The sequence below is a fragment of the Hylobates moloch genome, unplaced genomic scaffold (assembly GCF_009828535.3).
Source record: "Hylobates moloch isolate HMO894 unplaced genomic scaffold, HMol_V3 SCAFFOLD_17, whole genome shotgun sequence".
Classification (NCBI taxonomy): Eukaryota; Metazoa; Chordata; class Mammalia; order Primates; family Hylobatidae; genus Hylobates; species Hylobates moloch.
Genome location: NW_026652292.1, coordinates 62,221,141 through 62,240,189, shown reverse-complemented (window position 1 = coordinate 62,240,189; position 19,049 = coordinate 62,221,141).

The window sequence follows — 19,049 nt, the reverse complement described above, 5'->3', positions numbered from 1 at the left end:
GACAAGATCTGGCTATGTTGCCCAGGCTGATTAGGCACCTCTAGGCTTAACTAATCCTCCCACCTCAGCCTCCCAAAATGCTGGCATTACAAGCATGAGCCACCACACCTGGCCTTTTCTGGTAGAAACTTTACAATGTGTTTGTAAAATTATTTATCTTTGATTTGGGAATCTCTATTTTCTAGAAATATTTATTTCATTATTGTCTTTCTAGTAACTTATTGATCTTAGTATTCAGTGATTTTCTACATTGAATACTTTTACAAAATGATAATCTTTATTTTAATAACTTAATATCACGTAGGATATTTCAAATAATACATAGACTAATATTCCCTTAGTGCACTGTGCAAATCCTTTTGTTGGCATATTCTTCTTATCAAAATCACCAACAGAATGTTCTATAACAAACACTACACACAACCACACACAAAAAAGAAAATTATAAAATAAGAAATATCAAGAGTGGCCAAGATAGCTGGCTAGAAGCAACTAGTGTGTGTGGCTCTCATGGAGAGGAACGGAAGGGGTGAGTAGATACAACACCTTCAACTGAAACATCCAGGTACTTGCACTGGGACTAATCAAAGAAACAATTTGACACATGGAAAATGAAGAAAAGCAAGACAGGAGGACAGCCCACCCAGGAGCAACACAGAGCCAGGACAACCTCCCCTATCAAGGGAAACAGTGAGTGAATGTGTGACCTGGGAAACCCCACTTCTCCCACAGATCTTTGCAACCCTCAGGTCAGGAGATCTCCTTGTGAACCCACTTCACCAGGGCCTTCAGTTGGACAGAGATAGCTACATGGATTTTTGGCACTTGTGGAGACCCTGGGACCTTAGATACCTGGGTTCTGGGCTTCCTGGTAAAAGTAACTGCAACTCTAGCAAAGTGAGAGGTTAAATCCCTGCATATAACCCAAGGAAATAGGCTGAATCCAGAGGGCTCAGCAGCGACAGTCTGCAGGCCTCACTTCCATGGCACTTCACAGGATAAGACCCACTGGCTTGGAATTCCAGCCAGTTACCAGAGCAGCATTGCACTTCTCAAAAAGGGGCTCCTGGTGGGAGGGGCAGGCGGCCCTCTTTGCTCTTTGGGCACCTTAGCTTTTCCAGCCTTCAGGCTTTGGAGAATCTGAGCTGACCAGGGGTAGAAGGGATCCTCAAGCATGGCACAACTGCTCTACCAGAATATGGCCAGACTGCTGCTTTAAGCAGGTGCTCAATCCTGTTCCTCCTCACTGGATGAGACCTCTAACAGGGGACTCCAGCCACCTCTGCCCGTGTTCCCCAGCTGACAGAGATTTGAATCCTCCCTGAGACAGCAATTCCAGAGGGAGGTGTGGGCTGCCATCTTTCCCATTTGGGCAACTTAGGCTTTCTAATATTCAGGCTTCAGAGCATCCAAGGTAACTTCAGGCTGAAGTGGACCCCCAGCACATCATAGATGCTCTACTAAAATGTGGCCAGACTGCTTTGTTAAACGGGTCAATGATCCCAATTTTCCTCACTGGGCAGGACTTCCCAACTGGGGTCTCCAGCCACCTCCTACAGGTGCCCTTGAGCCAGCAACAGGCCCATACTTCATCTCCCTGAGATGAAGCTCCCAGAGAGAGGGTCAGGCCCCCATCTTTGTTGTTTCTCAGGCTTCACTGGTGATACCTCCAGATGCTGGGAAATCTGAGGCAACTAGGGACTGGAGCAGGCTCCCAGCATACCACAGCAGCCCCACAGAAAGGTGACCAGACTACTACATGAGTGCTTTTTCCCATACCTCCTCAATGGGCAGGTCCTCCAGGCCTGGGCCCCAGCCACCTGCCACCAGAGGTATCGAGCCAGTACCAATTCACCAACTCCCTGGACAGAGCCTCCAGGGGCAACCGAAAGCCTCTTTGCCACTGCCTCTGCAGTGGAACTGCCCTTGGCACCCTTGCAGTAACAAAAGAGCAAAGACCTTAAATGCCTTATCCACACCTCCAACAAGCTGCAGTAGACCCAAGGAGAGGAGGCCAGTCTGTCTCCCAAGGGTTTCACATATCCCCCACTGTTTGTCACCAGACGGAGAACTCCTGGCTTGGGCTCACAGCACAGACCCTCCACCCAGGGCTGATTGCACCAAGCAATTCCTGATCTGCATCTCTCTGGGGTGGAGCCCCCAGGAGACAAGCAAACCACTATTGGCCACAGCCATTACTAAGGTCCCTCCCTCTGCTGCCTCCAAGTTAGGGAAGGAACATAAACACTGAGATCTCCCCAGAGCTGCAGTGGCAACCCAGGAGTGTCATCATCTACTGCCAGCACTCAAGGTAGGGAGGAATGCATGCTTTCAGAATATTGAGAGGGAACATTGCTGCAACTGTGAGGAAACATAGGGAGCCACACAACTGAGCAAGAGTCTACCAACTCACCAGTAAGCCTAAGTGCCACCTGCTGGATCACACCCCAAAACTTCAACACCAAAAATACCATGCTCATTTATCCCCCTCTGAAACCACAGTCAGGAAGTTAGCTTCAAATAAAGACTCTGCACAAAGCATTGGCCAGGTGAAAACATCCAGAAAATAAGTTGATTGACTGTAATCAACCCGCACTGCAGTTAAAGAAACACCCATGCTCAGTTCGCCAACAAGTTCTTAACCAGGCTGAACTGGCTGGAATGACAGAACTAGAATTCAGAATATGAATAGAAGCAAAGATCATTGAGTTTCAGTAGGATGGCAAAACCCAATCCAAGAGAAGTAAGAATCACAATAAATAATGCAGGAGCTGAAGAATGAAAACACTGGTTAAAAAAAAAAAAAAGAGAGCATGACAGCTGAATAACACAATACAGATAACACAATACAAGAGCTGAATAACACAATACAAGAATTTTTGCAATCACAAGTATTAATTGAAGAATAAACCAAGCTGAGGAAAGAATCTCAGAACTTGAAGACTGGTTCCCTGAAATGAGACAGTCACACAAAAATAAAGAAAAAAAGAAAAAAAAAAACCTCCAAAAAGTATGAGATTATGTAAAGAGGCCAAATCTATGAACCATTGGCATTCCTGAAAAAGAAGGAAAGAAAGTAAACAACTTGGAAAATATATCTCAGGATATTGTCCATGAAAACTTTCCCATCCTTGCTGGAGAGGCCAACAGTCAAATTTAGAAAACACAGAGAACCCCTCCAAGATCTATTCAAGAACATCCCCAAGACACATAATTGTCAGATTTTCCAAGTTGGACGTGAAAGAATGTTAAAGGCAGCTAGAGAGAAAGGACAGATCACCTACAAAGGGAAGCCCATCTGGCTAACAGTACACCTCTCAGCTGAAACCCAACAAGCCAGAAGAAATTGAGGGCTAATATTCAACCTTCTTAAAGAAAAAAACATCAACCAAGAATTTCACACCCAGCCAAACTAAGTTACCTAAGTGAAGGAGAAATAAGATCCTTTTCAGATAAGCAAATGTTGAGGGAATTTATTACCACCAGACCTGCCTTACTAGACATCTTGAAAGGAATATTAAATGTAGAAAAAAATAATGCTACCAGCTAACACAAAAACACACCTAAACATGCAGATCAGTGGCATTATAAAGCAACCACACAAACCAATGTAATAACCAGCTAACAGCACAATAACAAGATCAAACCCACACATAGCAATACTAACCTTGAATGTAAATAGGCTAAATGCCCTAATTTAAAGGCACAGTGTGGCAAACTGATTTAAAAAGCAAGACCCAATGGTTTGCTGTCTTCAAGAGATGCATCTCTCAGGTAATAACTCTCATAGTAATAACTCTCATAGACTCAAAATAAAGGGATGGAGGAAAATCTACCAAGCAAATGGAAAACAGAAAAATGCAGGGTTTGTAATCCTAATTGCAGGCAAAATAAAGATTTTTTTTTAAAAGACAAAAAGCATTATATAATGGTAAAGGGTTCAGTTAAGACCTAATTGTCCTAAATACATATACACCCAACACATTAGCACCCAGGTTCATAAAGCAAGTTCTTAAGGACATATAAAGAGATATAGATCCCCACATAGTAATAGTAGGAGATTTCAACACTCCACTGATGGTATTAGACAGATCATTGAGGCAGAAAATTAGCATGGACATTCAGGACTGAAACTCAACATTGGACCAAATGGATCTGATAGGCCTTTACAGAACTCTTCACCCCCAAAACAACAAAATATATGTAGTTATCATCACCACATGACACATACTCTAAAATCGACAACATAATAGGGCATAAAGCAATCCTCAACAAATGTAAAAGAACTAAATCAAACCAAACAAACTCTTGGACCACATCACAATAAAGATAGAACTCAAGACTAAGAATATCCCTCAAAACCACGCAATAACATGGAAATCAAACAACATGATCCTGTATAACTATTGTTATTATATAACAAAGATCCAACATATTAGAATCTCTGGGACACAGCTAAGAAAGTATTAAGAGGGAAATTCATAGCACTAAATGATCACATCACAAAGTTAGAAAGATCTAAATTAACAACTTAACATGAAAAATGAAAGAATTAGAGAAGCAAGAACAAATCAGCCACCAAACTAGCAGATGAGAAGTAATAAAACTCAGAGCTAAACTGAAGGAAATTGAGATGTGGAAAACCATTGAAAAGATAAATCCAGGAGTTGGCTTTTTGGAAACGTTAATAAGACAGGCCACTAGCTAGACTAATAAAGAAGAAAAGAGAGAAGATCCAAATAAACACAATTAGAAATGATGAAGGAAATGTTACTACTGATGCCACAGAAATAAAAACAACTGTAAAACTACTACAAATACCTCTATGCGCACAAACTCAAAAAGCTGGAAGAAATAGATAAATTCATGGATGCACACACCCTCCCAAAACTAAGCCAGAAAGAAATTGATTCCCCAAACACACCAGTAACAAACTCCAAAATTGAATTAGTAATAAATAGCCTACCAACCAAAAAAAGCCCAGGACCTAATAGATTCACAGCCAACTTCAGTACCATTCCCACTGAAACTATTCCAAAAAATTGACCAGGAGAGACTCCACCCCAACTCATTCTATGAGGCCAGCATCATCTTCATACCAAAACCTGGCAGAAACACAACAAAAAAAGAAAACTTCAGGCCAATATCCTTGATGAACATTGACTCAGAAATCCTCAACAAAATGCTTACAAACCAAATCCAGAAGCTCATCAAAAAGGTAATCCACCATGATCAAGTAGCCTTTATCCCTGAAATGCAAAGTTGGTTCAACATACACAATTCAATAAATGTGGTTCATCACAAAAACAGAACTAAAGACAAAAACCACATGATAATAGATGCAGAAAAGGCTTTTGATAAAATTCAATACTTCTTCATGTTAAAAACTCTGAATAAACTAGACATTGAAGGAACATTCTTCAAAATAAGCACCATCTATGAAAAACTCACAGGCAACATTATACTAAATGGGCAAAAGCTGGAAGCATTTCCCTTGAAAACAGGCACAAAACAAGGATGCCCTCTCTCACCACTTCTATTCAACATAGCATTGGAAGTCTTAGCCACAGAAACCAGGCAAGAGAGAGAAATAAAGGGCACTCAAATAGGAAGACAGGAAGTAAAGCATTCTCTGTTTGTAGACGACATAATTCTATATCTGGAAAACCCCATAGTCTCAGCCCCACAGCTTCTTCAGCTGATAAACAACTTCAGCAAAGTTTCAGGATACAAAATCAATGTACAAAAATCACTAGCATTGCTATACACCACAACAGCCAGACTAAGGGCAAAATCAGAAAGGCCATCTCATTCACAATTGCCATAAAAATTATAAAATACCTAGGAATATTGCTAATCAGGGAGGAAAAGATCTCTACAACCAGAATTACAAAACACTGCTCAAAGAAATCAGAGAAGACACAAACGAATGGAAAAATATCCCATGCTCATTAATAGAAAGAATCAATATCATTAAAATTGCTATACTACCCAAAGCAATTTATAGATTCAATGCTATTCCTATTAAACTATCAATGACATTCTTCACAGAACTTGAAAAAAACAATTTTAAAATTCATATGGAACAAAAAAAGCCTGAATAGCCAAGGCAATCCTAAGCAAAAAGAACAAAGCTGGAGGCATCATGTTACCTGACTTCAAACTATACTACAGAGCTACAGTAACCAAAAGAGCATGTTACTCATATAAAAACAGTCATATAGACTGGTGAAACAGAATAGAAAGCCCAGAAGCAAGGCCACACATCTGTGACCATCTGATCTTCAACAAAGCTGACAAAAGCAAGCAATTGGGAAAAGACTCCCTATTCAATAAATTGTGCTGGGATCACTGTCTTGCCATATTCAGAAGATTGAAGCTTGACCGCTCCTTACACCATATACAAAAATCAACTTAAGATGTGTTAAAAACTTCAATGTAGAACCCAAAAAAAAAAACAAACAAACAAAAAAAAACCCTAGAAGACAACCTAGGAACTACCCTCCTAGACATGGGAATGGGCAAAGATTTCATGACAAAGACACCAAAAGCAATTGCAACAGAAGCAAAAATTGACAAGTGGGATCTAATTAAACTTAAAAACTTTTGCATAGCAAAATAAACTATTAACAGAGTAAACAGACAACCTACAGAATGAGAGAATAATTTTTGCAAACTATGCATCTGACACAGATCTAATATCCAGCATCTATAAGAAGCTTTAACAAATTTACAAGAGAAAAACAACCACAATAAAAAGTGGGCAAAGAACATGAACAGGCACTTCTCAAACGAAGGCATACATGTGGCCAACAAGCATATGAAAAACAGCTCAATATCACTGATCGTTAGAGAAATGCAATTCAAAACCACAGTGAGCTACCATCTAATAACAAATGCTGGTGAGGCTGTGGAGAAAAGGGAACACTTATTAACTCTTGGTAGTTCCATAAGTCAGTTCTACCATTGCGGAAAGCAGTATCATGATTCCTCAAAGACCTAAAAGCAGAACTACCATTTGACCCAGCAATCCCATTACTGGATATATACCTAGAGGAATATAAATCATTCTACCATAAAGACACATGTTCATTATGACACTACTCACTATAGCAAAAACATGGAATCAACCTTAATGTGCATTGATGACAGATTGAATAAAGAAAATATAGTACATATACACTGTGAAATACTATGCAACCATAAAAAAGGAGATCATGTCTTTTGTGGGAACGTGGATAGAGCTAAAGGCTATTATCCTTAGGAAACTAATGCAGGAAAAGAAACCAAATAACACATAATCTCACTTACAAGTGGTAGCTAAATGATAAGAACTTATAAACTCAAAGCAGGAAACAACAGGGCCTACTTGAAGGTGGAGGGTGGGAGAAGGGAGAGGAGCAGAAAATATAACGAATGGGTGCTAGGCTTCATATCTGGGTGATGAAATAATCTGTACAACAAACCCCCGTGATACATGTTTACCTGTGTAACAAACCTTCACATGTACCCCCAAACCTAAAATACATGTTAAAAAAAGAAATACCAAAAAAGGAATAAAAAATATTATGCAAAAAGTTTATTTTCCTAGTACTACTGTAAAAAGGATTATCTATATGTAACCTCTTAATGAATGCTGGAGTGTGTGCTGTTTCACGGTTGAAACATTGACACAATAATCTATGACCCAAATGGATGATTTTGTAAGTAAATAAAATACTCAAAAATGTCCAAGTCTTTTATTTGATTTTTTTTCATCTACACCAAGTGCAGGTAAAATAAAAAGTTTAACATTGGAAAATCCAACATTTTTCAGCTTGACACATGGTATATTTTCATCTTTCAGTTTAAATATTGCCTCCATACTCAGACTTTCTCTGGCTATTTGAAGTACAGCTCCCTGTGTATCTCACAGGCATTTTATTTTTTTCCAAATGCTTACCACGATGTGTGATTATCCTACTTGTGTGTTTAGGCATTTGTTGTCTGTCTTCCTAACTAGAACAGGAGCTTCATAAGAACAGGGAATGTGTTTGTCTTGAACATCACTCTATTGCTACTGCTGGTGAAACGACTGGCTCATAGCAGATGCTCAACTCATTTTCTGCATGTATGAATAAGTTTTGCACTTACACCATGGAAATATAGTGAGTGGTAAGTTTATATGACCTTACCATCAGCTTCTAGTGAGGTGATTGTAAATTCTTTCTTTTCATTGTATTCTCTTTTTACCTCTCCATCACTCTTTGTCTAATGCTTAATAAAAACATGCCCTTTGGAGTCAGATAATCCTAGGTTTGAATCCCATTTTGACAAGATTGTTCTTTAACTCATCCAGTAGTAAAATGCCAGGCATGATATTAGATCTTGTGGACGGCTAAAGAGTGACAGTTTGTAAAGTAAAACATGAGCAGCTTCCAGACTATAAAGATACGAATATACGATTATTTATCAAATTTGCTTGTTCACTAGGATCCATGGGGCTTGTTAAAATGTATAGAATTATAGCAACTCATGCTGTCCCAGAACTACTGAGGTTAACTTTCCAGGTGTGACACTTAGAAATTCGGATATCTAGCAAGAATATATTTTCTTCTTATGATTAAGCAAGTTTAGAGAATATTAGCATATTGCAAACTAAAGATTTAACCTGAAAAATCAAAAAAAGCAGTAAAAACATTTAAGCTGGGAGAAATCTTTTATAAGGATTTTCTAGTGGCTGAATGTAGAAGTCAATATAGAGGAGGCAATTATTTGTATGCTGTTAGGTAGAAAAATGGAGTTGGGCTTGGCCAATGCTTATATTTATGGGCTGCAGCCTCTGTTTGAGAAAAAACAAGTGAATAATGGTGCCCTTCAGTGAAATAGGATTTAGAGGTAGAGGAGAAAATTAAGAGTTGAGAGATGTGTGTGTAAAATTAGTGAAACTTAGAGCTGAGGGCTCAGTCTATAGAAGGATTATGAGTTTAGCTTAGGATACATCAATTTGAGGTGCCTATGGTTCATTCAGTTCCAGTAGGAAGTTGGGAATTTGAGTCAGGGTTCTAGGTAGAGTTTTGGGTTAGATGTATTGATATGGGAATAGTCAGCATAGAGATAACTATGGAAGTCATTGAAGTAAATTAGATTTGAGTTGGTGACTATATAGACAAAGAAAGGAGAAAAAGCATGATGTTAGGTATCTGTGGAATTCCAATAATTAAAGTATAGACACAGGGAGAAAGATTCACAAAAGAAACTAGGAAGCATTGCCCAAAGAGGTAGGAGAAAATCCAGGGATGAATGTTGTTATGGAATAACCCAGAAAGGATTTCCAAAAGAAAAGAGATTACAGTGTTAAATTTTGGCAAATCCAAGTAATATTGGAACTCAAAATGCTCATTGAGTTTATAAATAAGGAGATAACTAATGACATTTGCTGGTGAACTTTCAATAGATAGATGACAATAGAAGTCTGATTCTAATGAGCTGCAAAATATATGAAATAAAGTTACAGAGATCTTCAGAATCCCATCTATAAAATAGATATAATCATACCTTTTTTGAAGAACAGATGTAAGGCTTAAATGAGATCACTGGCTTCTGACACAATATTGAGCATCCAGTAGCTACTCAAAATATTTCGATGGATTTTTTTTTTCAAAATTATCAGTACAAGGCCAGATATTCCATAATAATTCAGTAGGATTTAGTTCAATTTATCTAGGCTAAAAGCAAATATGGCATTAATTCATATGGTGAAGATAGCAACTCATTTTCATAATTATTTTTATTAATGATGAGAACATAGGACAATCCCTTTGAGCACATAGAGTTTATAAAATTTATCTGGTTAAAATGTGCTGAAGCCCTGTCAAAAATAAGCAAAGTATCCATTGATATGTTGTGGTCAAAATGAAGCACTTAAAACTCTATGTATGCAAAGACAGACATAATTTAATAAACTTATACTCATAAATCGATTTTACACTCCAATCCAGAATAATGCTTATATACTATATTGTGAGTGGCAGAGATCAAGGGAGCATGAACAGGAACTATAAGAAATGTTATTGTTAGATAATTAATTCATTTTTATTCTTAGTTTTGAGTGAATTCTATAAGTGAAACAAATGTCATTACAAATATCACATAGCTTCCTAAACTTTACCATAACTACTAAGCAGAAGATTCTCATTCCTCTTTTGCAGATGAAAAGATGGGGGTTCACAGAGAGTAAGAGTTGTCTGGGAGACACGGTTATTTAGCAAAAGTGCTGGGATTTAGCCTCTGATTGTTTAATTCTGAACAAATTAGGATGTATTTTCTGTTACTGTTTTTGGCATCTCTACTCAAAGAAGCAAGGCATTGAGTTACAGTCATGATTCAGCCCCATAAACAAATATCTGTTGGTTAATGGGCGTAGTTCTCTGTAAAATCTTTACATGTAAATGGGTATGATATGACATTGCCATTTGCTTAAAGATAAATAAAATAATTATACATACCCTCAAAGGACTTCTGATTAGTTAGGACTTGTTATTAGTAGTACTATATACAAGGGAAAGAAAGTTTTACTCCTCTTTAACTTCAGAAAGTTTAAAGGCTGGATGGAGTTTTATTTACCTTTGAGTGCAGCTTTGTTCTTGGGCACTGCCTTGTGCAGAGTTGGCACTGGATGTTGTTTATAGAGATTAAAAAATTAGTGAAGATGACATCTTAGTTTATTCCTGATGCTACAACAAAATGCCACAGGCTGGGTAATTTGTAAAGAACAGAAATTTATTTCCTCAGAGTTCTAGAGCCTGGGGAATCCAAAATCAAGGTACCAGCAAGTTTAGTGTCTGGAGAGGGCTCCATCTTTGTTTCCAAGATGCCACCTTACTGCTATGTTCTCACAGCGCAGAAGCTGGAAGAGCAAAAAAGCTCAGCTAGTTCCCTTCAGTGCTCTTATAAGGCCAGATTCCATTTATGAGGGTGAAGGCCCCATAGTCTAATTGCCTCCTGAAGGCCCTAACTCTTAATACTGTTGCATTGGGAATTAAGTTGCAACACAAATTTTGGAGGGGAGACAAACATTCAAATATAGCAGATGATGAATTACTGAAGTACTCAGACACTGGCAATCTGTGGAGCCAAGAGTGCAAAATGAAACCGGTTTTCCATTGTGCCTGGAGTCAGAATGGCAAAAACTGTGTACCATTGGTGAAATTAATAAATATGTTTTTAAATCTTTCAACAGAGAGGGTACTGTTATGGGTTTGTTAATTGGTTAAGCTACAACCCACATGCAGATGGCTGCTCTAATCAGGAATTCACTCCAGTGGTGTCTAGCTAGCATTCTAATTAGGTAACTCTTGCATCTAAAAATAAGTTCCAGAGACCTGCTATACAGTATACTGCCTATAGCTAACAATATTGTGTTGTATATGAAATTTGCTAAAGGTCTAGATCTTACAAAAAAGTAATAATAAAGGTCACAAGAGAAAACTCTGGAGGTGATGAATATGCTTATGGCCTTGATGATGGTGATGGTTTCACAGGTGTATAATCATCTCCAAACTTATTGAGATTTATACATTACTTATATGCCAATCATACTTCATTCAATAAAGTAGTTTTAAAAAGAATGTGAATAAAATAATGTATTCTTCTCCTAGACTAAAAGTATGTTTTGAAAGGAAAAGTCTTATTCTAGAACTGGCATTTATCTGCACTTCTGTTACCTATATCTAGATCAATAACAATAATTCGCTAATTAACTTAGGAATTATCAGAAAAAAATGATCAAATTTAGCATCCTGTTAAATACCGTGGTTAATATTAGAAATGGGTTATCTCTGGTAAAATTACTCAAATTAAATGGACCAGCAAACATATTTTAGAAAAATTCTCACCATTGCATTAACAGGGTATACAAATGCAGAGAATTCTCTAGCAAGTACATTACAGAAATGTTTCCAAAACTTTCTGTGCCAGGATATTGGCCAGGAAGGTTTTCGGTTGCCTTATAATAGACCATAAATGAAAGATCCCTTTGTATGGCCTGTTGTTACATCTGCTTTGAGTGAATGTTTCATGCAAGATGATGGCCAAATTCCTTAAAACTGTAACTTCATCAGACTTAAACAACAAATCGTGTGTGGTGGCTGGCAAGATGGCCAAATAGGAACAGCCCCAGTGTGTAGCTCCCAGCGAGATCAATGCAGAAGGCGGGTAATTTCTGCATTTCCACCTGAGGTACCCAGCTGATCTCATCATGCTAAAAACTCTCAAATAGGTATTGATGGAATATATCTCAAAATAATAAGAGCTATTTATGACAAACCAACAGCCAATATCATACTGAATGAGCAAAAGCAGGAAGCATTCGCTTTGCAAACCGGCACAAGACAAGGATGCCCTCTCTCACTACGCCTATTCAGCATAGTATTGGAAGTTTTTGCCAGGGCAATCAGGCAAGAGAAAGAAATAAAGTGTATTCAAATAGGAAGAGAGGAAGTCAAATTGTCTCTATTTGCAGATAACATGATTGTATATTCAGAAAACCCCATCATCTAAGCCCAAAATCTCCTTAAGCTGATAAGGAGATTCACCAGTCTCAGGATACAAATTCAATATGCAAAAATCACAAGCATTCCTATACACCGATAATAGACAAATAGAGAGCCAAATCATGAGTGAACTCCCATTCACAATTGCTACAAAGAAAATAAAATATCTAGGAATACAACTTACAAGGGATGTGAGGGATCTTTTCAAGGAGAACTACAAACCACTTCTCAAGGAAATTAGAGAGGACACAAACAAGTGTGAGGGACCTCTTCAAGGAGAACCACAAACAACTGCTCAAGGAAATAAGCAAGGACACAAACAAATGGAAAAACATTGCATGCTCATGGATAGGAAGAATCAATACCATGAAAATGGCCATACTGCTCAAAGTAATTTATAGAATCTGTGCTATCCCTGTCAAGCTACCATTGACTTTCTCCACAGAATTAGAAGAAACTACTTTAGATTTCATATAGAACCAAAAAGAGCCTGCATAGCCAAGGCAATCCTAAGCAAAAAGAACAAAGCTAGAGGCATCACGCTAACTGACTTCAAACTATACTACAAGGCTACAGTAACCAAAACAGCATGATACTGGTACCAAAACAGATGTATACACCAGTGGAACAGAACAGAGGCCTCAGAAATAACACATCTACAACCATCTGATCTTTGACAAACCTGACAAAAACAAGCAATGGACAAAAGATTCCCTATTTATTAAATGATGTTGGGAAAACCGGCTAGCCATACGCAGAAAACTGAAACTGGACCCCTTCCTTACACCTTATACAAAAATTAATTCAAGATGGATTAAAGACTTAAATGTAAGACCTAAAACCATAAAAACCCTAGAAGAAAATCGAGCCAATACCATTCAGGACATAGGCGTGGGCAAAGACTTCATGACTAAAATACCAAAAGCAATGGCAACAAAAGCCAAAATTGACAGATGGGATCTAATTCAACTAAAGAGCTTCTGCACAGCAAAAGAAACTACCATCAGAGTGAACAGGCAACCTGCAGAATGGTAGAAAATTTTTTCAATCTATCCATCTGACAAAGAGCTAATATCCAGAATCTATAGGGAACTTAAACGAATTTACATGAAAATACAAACAACCCCATCAAAAAGTGGGCAAAGGATATGAATTGACACTTCTCAAAAGAAGACATTTATGCAGCCACCAAACATATGAAAAAAAAGCTCATCATCACTGGCCATTAGAGAAATGCAAATCATAACCACAGTGAGATAGCATCTCAGGCCAGTTAGAATAGCAATCATTAAAAAATCTGGAAACAACAGGTGCTGGAGAGGATGTGGAGAAATAGGAATACTTTTACACTGTTGGTGGAAGTGTAAATTAGTTCAACCATTGTGGAAGACAGTGTGGAAATTCCTCAAGTATCTAGAACTGGAAATACCATTTGACCCAGCAATCGTGTTACTGGATATATACCCAAAGGATTATAAATCACTCTACTATAAAGATGCATGCACATGTATGTTTATTGCAGCACTCTTCACAATTGCAAAGACTTGGAACCAACCCAAATGCCCATCAGTGATAGACTGGATAAAGAAAATGTGGCACATATATACCATGCAATACTATGCAGCCATAAGAAAGGATGAGTTCATGTCCTTTACAGGAACATAGATGAAGCTGGAAACCATCATTCTCAGCAAACTAACACAGGAAAAGAAAACCAAACACCACATGTTCTCACTCATAAGTGGGAGTTGAACAATGAGAACACATGAACTCAGGGAGGGGAATATCACACACTGGGGCCTGTCGGGGTAGAGGGGCTAGGGGAGGGATAGCGTTAGGAGAAATACCTAATGTAGTTGATGGGTTGATGGATGCAGCAAACCACCATGGCACGTGTATACCTATGTAACAAACTTGCACGTTCTGCACATGTATCCCAGAACTTAAAGTATAATAAAATAAGTAAGTAACAAATCATGCAGACATTTAAAGTCTGCTTCCAAATAAATGTTTTTAAAAAAACATGATAGTTTATGTGAGAGATGTTGGTTTGAAACCTGCTGTTATTGTAACCAAATAGCAAACTTGTAGAGGATTAACCAGCCACAGCCCTCCTCAGACTTCTTCGTTGGTCTGTTTTCTACCACTAGGAATCTGTGAGATCTATATATATGTATCTAATTTATTTCAAGACCATGTGCATAAAACAAATGCTTGTGGACCAAAACATAATGAAGAGACACAGCTGTCTAAAATAAACATCTATAATAAATATCATCATCCAAGAGCAGAAAAAGATCTAGGAGGCCAACAATCCTGTCTCTCATGATCCCACTCCTTTTTCTACTTTCTGATCATTTAGAATCCCCTTTAGCATTTCCACAAAGCTTCTTTTCTACATAGTTGAGGGTCTCAGAGAATACTGCCGCAACCATTGGTATACCTTTCTGACATGAAAGCACTCATTAAAACAATGCCTTATAAAACTACCAGTTTTTCAAATATTTTTCAAAAGCATCTTGCATTCTAATGTGTAATGTTAATGCTTTGCTGCTTAGAAATTTCTTCTGCCAGATACCCTAAATCATCTCTCTCAAGTTCAAAGTTCCACAAATCTCTAGGGCAAGGGGCAAAATGCCACCAGTCTCTTTGCTAAAACATAACAAGGGTCACTTTGCTCCAGTTCCCAAGAAGTTCCTCATCTCCATCAGAGATCACCTCAGCCTGGACCTTATTATTCATATTACTAACAGCATTTTTGTCAAAGCCATTCAACAAGTCATCTCTAGGAGTTTTCAGACTTTCCCACATTTTCCTTTTTTCTTCTGAGTCCTTCAAATTGTTCCAACCTCTGCCTGTTACCTAATTCCAAATTCGCTTCCACCATTTTGGGTGTCTTTTCATCAATGATCCACTCTACTGGTACCAATTTATTGTATTAGTCTGTTTTCATGCTGCTGATGAAGACATATCCGATACTGGAAATTTACAAAAGAAAGAGGTTTATTGAACTCACAGTTCCACATGGCTGGAGAGGCCTCACAATCATGGTAGAAGGCAAGGAGGAGCTAGTTGCATCTTACATGGATGGTAGCAGGCAAAGAGAGAGCTTGTTCAGGGAAACTCCCATTTTTTTAAAACCATTAGATCTTGTGAGACTCATTCACTTCATGAGAACAGCGTAGGAAAGATGTGCCCCCATAACTCAATCACCTTCCACTGGGTTTCTCCTATGACACATGGAAATTGTGAGAGTTACAATTCAAGTTGAGATTTGTGTTGGGACATAATCAAACCATATCACCCTCTAACAGAGGTTATTCCACAGCATTTAGAGAAGAAGCAAAATAGTACATGGTTTTGAATTCATTCTAAAAATGTTTGATTGGAGCACTTGTTAATTCTTTGTCTTTAATTTTGCATATGGATACCATGTTTGGTGCCAAAGCAACTCAAAGTTTTATTTTAGTGTTAGGGAATCAATATTAGTGACTGAATGGGATAAGTTCATCAATCTATGCAATATTAAAATGTGACTGATGTGGTAAAACTACATCTAGTTGTCGGGAACAGAGATATTTGATAGCAAAATAACTGGGATATTGCCAAAGAATTTTTTTTCCCACCTCTCCCTCAGTGACATCTGGATCAGAACCAATGTAAGAACTATCACATTTCTGGAATGTTCTGAGGTCTCCTTTCTGAGAGTTGCTGCTATTCTCTTCCTTAAATGTACATTTACTCTCATATTAACATGGGTTTCATCTGTGGAATAGTTTTTATTACAACTTGTGCCTTTTAATACAAAATTATATAATTTAATAGAGTGGGAGAAGAGAGTTAATTTTTCACAAGACACTGTTTCAAAATTTTTCATCCTGCAAACTGCTTTTTCCTCATTTTGGTGGTATCGTTGACAGAGCCTGAGGTTAGCCCCCAGGCATAAATGCACAATTTTGGGGAAAAGGTTTAAATCCTCCAATGCAGATTTGCAACAGGATTTTTTTTTAAACCTGCAAAAGAATCATTTTTTAAAATGCTGCATTAAAAATCCTTGACATAGCGTCAGACAAAAATGGTAAATACAGACATAGGCACAGTAGATGACTAAATATATCTCACCTCACCTCAATAGACATTTTGGTATTTAGGTTCTCAGTTATCTGTTAAATGCTCTGCACATTTTTTTTTTTTTTTTTTTTTTGAGATGGAGTCATGCTCTGTTGCCCAGGCTGGAGTGCAGTGGCATGATGTTGGCTTGCTGCAACCTTCGCCTCCCAGGTTCAAGCGATTCTCATGCCTCAGCCTCCCTAGTAGCTGAGATTACAGACATGCACAACCATGTCCGGCTATGCTCTGCACATTTTAAAAGCTGTTTGTGGGCAATACATGTAAGATGGGATACAGCCAATGATTTGGCTTTGCAAAACATATGTATTTAAGAAATTCAGTTTTGCTTCAGTTTGATTTTTTTGGCATATTACGTATATATTTTACTTTTCTAGGTTTAAAAAACTTTTTTAGTAGCCTTCCAATCTTTCCGACAAAGAAGTAACAAATGCTGCCTTTCTTAGTACTCTTGAATGGTATTCTCACAACAAGATTATCAGAATTCATTTTCCTAGTATAGAATCCTGAATCAGCAAAATCTGCAACTTTGTTGCATACTTAAAATAGACTGGCATGAATCTAGTATGGTATTTCCAGTGTGTTTTCTTTAAAAAAGTCTCTAGGATCTTTAGCATATGACCAATGAATGGAAAGAAAGAATTTGTCTTCCTGACACACTCCAGTGTCTGCTCCCTTTCTATTCCTTTGCCTTTATGCTTCAAGAAGACATGACTAATGATTTTGAATTACAGTGACCTGGTGACTTGTCTGTGACACAGAAATGATGGGCTCCTTCACTAGCTCAGTCTTCATAACTGCCTGGTACTAGTTTCTTCTTAGCCGTTCATAATCAGGATTCAACAATCTTTGAGATACTCTTAAATCTCTAGATAACCCGTTTAATACAGACAGCTGTTGAAAATTGGGAGCGGATATTGCCATGTGGTAGAAACTACAATTTCTTTGGTAAATAGAAGAAAGCTGGGTTTCAAGGCACCTTGGGAAAACAATTCAACCACAAAAGAAAAACAAAAAGAACCAATCCAGAGGAGTGGTCATTTGTTTTATTTCTGAAATTCTCTTTTTTGCTGAAGTGGCGGTGTTCTCTTCTTTCTAAAACTTTTCTCTATGAATACTGGTGGCTTTGTGGCTTGTGTGTACACGCACGTGAATATGCACATGTGTTTTTTGCTTGTGATTTTGCCTCTAACTCATCGTCTCCAACTGCAAAGGTTAATGCTTTGGGCTGCTTTCAGAGTTTTTGCTCTTTGAAGAGAAAAACAACTATGGGAGAACATGTCCAAATGCTGTGGATATTTACTGTTCTGTCTCTTTAACATCCATGGGTGCTTTCCAATAGCCCCTAAATTTCCTTTTGTGGAATTTACCCTCTTTCATTGATTGTATTCTTGATGTGATGATAAACTATTTTCTCCATTATGGGAGCCCAGTGAGTTCTTGGAGCCACTACAGCTCTTTTGACCAGATCCATTCTCTGCAATTGATTATAGCTAAGTAGTAAGTTAGTATATGCCATAAGCTCAACCAATCAGATTATTTCTCCTGGAACTTTGAGAGATTCAACATCTGAAAACATGGTTTGTGTTCATTCATCCTAACTCCAGCACTCTGATCATCTAACTGAATAGTTCTCCTTCCCTAGTTGTTCTTGTTCTGTTTAAGACTATGTATGTGTGGTCTAGTTTTCTGATCTATCGAATGGTTTTATGAGCTACTCAATTTCTTTCCAGTAAATTTACTTTTGCTTACATCTAGCAGTATAGGTTTTTATTGTTTGCAACTAAAACAAACAAATGAAGCAAAAAGAAAAAATCCTGAGGGATATTCATCATAAGTCATTTCTGGAACAAGGCTAATAAGTATAAACATAAGCTTTGAGCATATTGTGTTTTTTCAGTAGTTGTAGATATTATTAATCCTGAACATCCCTTTGTAAGACAGCTATAAAGAGAATTCCCCAACAGAGATCTTAATTCTCCCTGGGACAGAGTTCCTAGGTGAAGGGGCGGACCGCCATCTTTGCTGTTTGGGCAACTCAACCATTCCAGCCTGCTTTGGAGAGTCCAAATTGAGTGGAGAGAGAAGGAATCCCCCAGAACAGCACAGCTGCTCTACCAAAACATAGCCAGACTGTTTCTTTCAGCGGGTCCCTGATATGTTGCTCCTCACGGGGCGGGACTTCCCAAGGGAGGCCTCCAGCCACGACTGCAGGCACTCTCTGGCCAACAGAGACTTGAAAACTTCCTGTGACAGAGCTCCGAGAGGAAGGGGTGGGCCGCCCTCTTAGCTGTTTGGGTGACTTAGCCATTCTACCTTCAGCCTTTGGAGAGCCCAAGCCCATCAGAGGTGGAAGTGGTACCCGAGCACAGCAGAGCCACTCTACAA